This window comes from Petromyzon marinus, unplaced genomic scaffold, assembly GCF_048934315.1.
Source record: "Petromyzon marinus isolate PM22_M1 ecotype Great Lakes invasive population unplaced genomic scaffold, UKy_Petmar_22M1.pri1.0 PM_G_Scaffold_100, whole genome shotgun sequence".
In the NCBI taxonomy this organism is placed as follows: domain Eukaryota; kingdom Metazoa; phylum Chordata; class Hyperoartia; order Petromyzontiformes; family Petromyzontidae; genus Petromyzon; species Petromyzon marinus.
The window spans coordinates 555001-560000 of record NW_027422652.1 but is presented as its reverse complement, the minus strand read 5'-3'; the positions used below and the strand labels follow the sequence as shown (position 1 = coordinate 560000).

At 41.8% G+C, this 5000-nt stretch overlaps 1 pseudogene; it reads left to right on the top strand.

Moving 5' to 3' along the window:
• LOC142908767 (28S ribosomal RNA) overlaps positions 1 to 5000 on the top strand; it is a 10623-nt pseudogene that overhangs the window by 3089 nt on the left and 2534 nt on the right.

Sequence of the window (5000 nt, the reverse complement as noted above, 5' to 3'; positions counted from 1 at the left end):
AACACTGAGGGTTCATGGGGACGCCGTCCTATGAAACTCTTGTTTGTCTCGGTGTCAACCCAGACACAGAATGAAGATGCCCTCTGGGCATCTGATGTTGCTAAACCTATGGCGTCTAGGTCGGCGCTAAAAATGACTAGTATACCTTCCATGACCTTCCATAACTCGTCCTTGGAAAAGGAAGAGGAGATGAACTACGATTTTTACGAACAGATTAAAAGTCTAGTTGAGTCGGATGACTCTTCAGATGACTTTACAGAGGATGATGAGGATGTGGAGGAGTCCTTCCTCGACATATCGGCTGAGGAACCCGTGTTGGGAAAGTTTCCCATTGACACCAAGGGAACTATCACGGTTGTACTGCCTAGTCTGGAGTATATATGCGTTATCTGTAAACAACACATGGGCAAAGCATCCGAACTTGTTGCACATTTTAACATCAAACACAGAGACATTCCTCTGGTGTTTAAGTGCGCTAAATGTGACAAAACCAACTCAAACCACCGATCGATTGCCTGTCATGCCCCCAAATGTGGGGGAATAAAGTTAACTGAGGAAAGCTTACCAATGGTCTGTGAATGTTGCCAGGCACGCTTTGCAACTCTAAGTGGCCTTTCGCAGCACAAGAGGCATGCTCACCCAGTCACCCGTAATGAGGAAAGGATTAAAGATGGTATAAAGGGTACCTCGCAGAGAGGGGTACACCGTAGCTGCTGGTCTTTGAAGGAAGTAGAACAGCTGGCCCTTCTAGAGTTGCAGTTTCAGGGGAAAAAGAATATCAATAAGATCATTGCTGAAGCGCTTGGGACTAAGACCAACAAGCAAGTCTCTGACAAGAGACGGGACCTAAGTAAAAAGACAGGGGCCCCCATGTCAGACAGCTTACATTTTTCTTCTAGGCCTCTTGAGACATTGTCTCCCCCACCAAATGTAACAACGGGGACTTCATCCATACTCGCTCAAGCAGCTGAGCGGCTTACGAATGAGAATTCTGGGACCCTGGAAAAGCCTGCAATGGAGGCAATAAAGGCTTGGCTTAACGGCGAGGGCCAACATGATGCCCTCGTAGAAACTGCCACAGCATTGATGCTTTGTCCGATGAGATTGGTGAAAAACAAAGGCAAACGTTCAAAACCCGAGAACGACATTATTAAACCCAGGATATTACCCACACGATCTTGGATGAAGAAGAGAGCGGAAAAACGAGGAAGCTTCATGAAGCACCAGAAGCTCTTCTTTAAGAACCGCTCTCTTCTTGCGTCCTTAGTCCTGGATGGCACTGAACGTCATGAATGCCGAATCCCGAACGCAGATGTATATCGTTTTTACTGCGAAAAATGGGAGAAGGTGTTGCCATTCAATGGCCTGGGCCAATTTAAGTCATCAGGTGTTGCAAATAACGAATACTTTGAGCCCCTAATTTCGGTGGAGGAAGTTCAGACTGCCATACGGGCCATTAAACCAACGTCAGCAGCTGGGCCAGATGGCCTAACAAGGGCTGCAATCTGTGCTGCCGACCCCGAGGGTCGGACACTGACAGCCCTATTTAATGCATGGATGATTACAGGAATTATTCCCAAAGAGTTGAAAAAGAATAGGACGATTCTTATTCCTAAGGTTATGGACGATGAAAAGCTGAAAGAATTGGGGAACTGGAGACCAATAACGATCGGTTCAATGATTCTGAGATTATTTTCCAGAATAATGACTGCACGTCTTGCTCGTGCTTGTCCCTTAAACCCAAGGCAGCGTGGTTTTATAGCGGCATCTGGCTGCTCTGAAAATCTTAAGGTGCTACAGGACCTTATGAGACATGCTAAGAAATTGCACAGGCCGTTGGCTGTCATGTTTATCGACATAGCGAAAGCTTTTGACTCGGTTTCGCATGCTCATATTTTATGGGTGTTAAGGCACAAGAAAGTAGATGAACACGTGGTGGGCATCATCCAGAACGCCTACGATCGGTGTACGACCTCGTTCAAAAGCAATGGCGAGTCGACTCGAGAAATTAGCATACGTGTTGGTGTCAAACAGGGTGACCCCATGTCACCCCTGCTCTTCAATCTTGCCATGGACCCTTTGATATGCACCCTAGAGTCACACGGAGTTGGGTACTCCATTGATACCGACCACGTGACAGCTCTTGCGTTTGCTGATGATTTGGTGTTGGTGAGCGAATCTTGGGTTGGTATGGCCGCCAATCTAGCGATCTTGGAATCATTTTGTGGGCTATCGGGATTGGAGGTTCAGGCCAGAAAGTGCCAGGGCTTCATGATAAGCCCAACCAAAGATTCATATACGGTGAACAACTGCGACCCATGGACTATCAAAAATAAAGATGTCCATATGATCCAACCTGATGAATCAACGAAATACCTTGGTCTGAAAATTGGCCCTTGGACTGGCACTATACAGCCTGATCTACATTGTCAGCTAAAGACATGGATCTCGAAAATCGATGAGGCGCCTCTGAAGCCAACTCAGAAGGTTGAACTACTCAATGCCTATGCCCTACCCAGATTGTTATATCCTGCAGACCACTCGGACTGCAAGCAATCAACTCTCCGTGGGTTGGACCAAGAGATTAGAAAGGCGGTAAAAGGATGGCTCCACCTTCCCGCTTCAACTTGTGATGGACTGTTATATGCCAGAGCCCGAGACGGAGGCCTTGCCATCTTGAAACTGGAAAAAACAATCCCTTCGGTTCAAGTTAGAAGGCTGCAACGTATAGCAAACTCGTCCGATGCTATCACCCGTAATATTGTGTCCTCGCAGGGTATGGAGGAAGAATACCGTAATTTGTGGGTACGAGCAGGGGGTGACAGTGATGCAATCCCAACATTCGTTCTCAGGGACTCGGTGTCAAAAGAACCTGTATATCCGAGACCCTGCGATTGGAGGGAGCATGAATTTCAGAGATGGTGCGAAAAGCCGGTTCAAGGAAGGGGCATTGTAAACTTTGCGCATGATAGAATCAGTAATGCTTGGTTGAGGCCATGGTGCGGCTTTAAACAATGCTTCTTTATCGCAGCACTACAACTAAGGGCAAATATTTACCCAACAAGAGAAAGCTTGAACAGAGGCAGAGATGGGGCCTTACGTTCCTGCAGGAAATGCTCTGCCAGACTCGAGTCCCTTTCGCACATTCTCGGTCAATGTCCTGCAGTACAGAAAGCAAGAATTGCGCGACATAACAAGATCAGTAACATTCTGGCAGACGAAGCGGCTAGATTGGGCTGGTCTGTATACAAAGAGCCACGGTTCATATCCGAGACGGGAGAGATGAGAAAGCCTGACCTCGTGTTTGCAAAAGATGAGGAGGCGGTTGTGATCGATGTCACCGTCCGTTTTGAGCTTTCAAAGAATACCTTGTCAGATGCTGCCTCGCACAAAGTTTCGTACTATACCCCTCTTGGTGATCAAGTCAAAGTGCTGACGAAGGCTAGCAAGGTCACATTCTTTGGATTCCCGGTTGGGGCAAGAGGAAAGTGGCCCCTTGAGAATAACGAGGTACTTACCTCCCTGGGCCTGACCAAACCCAGAACGACATCACTGGCCAAGATGATTTCCCGCAGAACGCTGCTTTTCTCTCTTGATATTCTGAGAATGTTCTGTGGAAATTATGCGGTCTATGAACAGTCATAGACAACCTCCGAAACAAATAATAGTTTTGTTTTAAGATGTCATTTGTTTTAGATTGATTTTGTTATTTTCGAAGGTGAAGTCGGTTTTTATTTCATTTTACTATTTTCCACAATTTAGATTGTTATTTTCCAAGACGAAGTCTTGGTTTTTTTTTTTATTGTTAGTTTTTTTTTTAACACGTCGTATTTGTTACTTTAGAGCTTAGAGGGGACTTTATTTTCGCCTTACTATTTTCTGCCTACAAAGAAGATTAAAAATAAGCTTTTTTCAAGATGGTTTTGTTATTTTCCAAGGTGAAGTCTTGATATTCTTATTTTACTATTTTCCATAAAGAAGACCTTTCTTTTAGATTTTGTTATTTTCCAAGACGAAGACTTGGTATTTTTATTATATTGCTATTTTTTACACGAAGCTTATTCAAGAGCACTTATATAGATTAGACTTTGTTATTTTAATTCTTTATTTTTGGACTACATCAGTTCGAGAGTCCTGTAACTTACTATTTTCTGCCTACAAAGAAGATTAGAAATAAGCTTTATTTAAGATATTTTAGATTAGATTTTGTTATTTTCCAAGGTGAAGTCTTGGTTTTTTTTATTTTACTATTTTCCACAAAGAAGACTTTTCTTTTCTTTTAGATTTTGTTATTTTCCAAGACGAAGACTTGGTATTTTTTTTTTTTGCTATTTTTTACAGGAAGCTTTATTCAAGAGCACTTATATAGATTAGACTTTGTTATTTTAATTCTTTATTTTTGCACTACATCAGTTCGAGAGAAGACTACAAACCAGCTTTATTTAAGATGTTTTAGATTAGATTTTGTTATTTTCCAAGGTGAAGTCTTGGTTTTTTATTTTACTATTTTCCACAAAGAAGACTTTTCTTTTAGATTTTGTTATTTTCCAAGACGAAGACTTGGTATTTTTTTATTGCTATTTTTTTTACACGAAGCCTTTTCAAGAGCACTTATATAGATTAGACTTTGTTATTTTAATTCTTTATTTTTGGACTACATCAGTTCGAGAGTCCTGTAACTTACTATTTTCTGCCTACAAAGAAGATTACAAATAAGCTTTATTTAAGATGTTTTAGATTAGATTTTGTTATTTTCCAAGGTGAAGTCTTGGTTTTTTTTATTTTACTATTTTCCACAAAGAAGACTTTTCTTTTCTTTTAGATTTTGTTATTTTCCAAGACGAAGACTTGGTTTTTTTTATATTGCTATTTTTTTTTACACTGCTTTATTCAAGAGCGCTTATATAGATTAGACTTTGTTATTTTAATTCTTTATTTTTGGAATACATCAGTTTGAGAGTTCTGTAACGTACAATTTTGAGCCTACAAAGAAGACTACA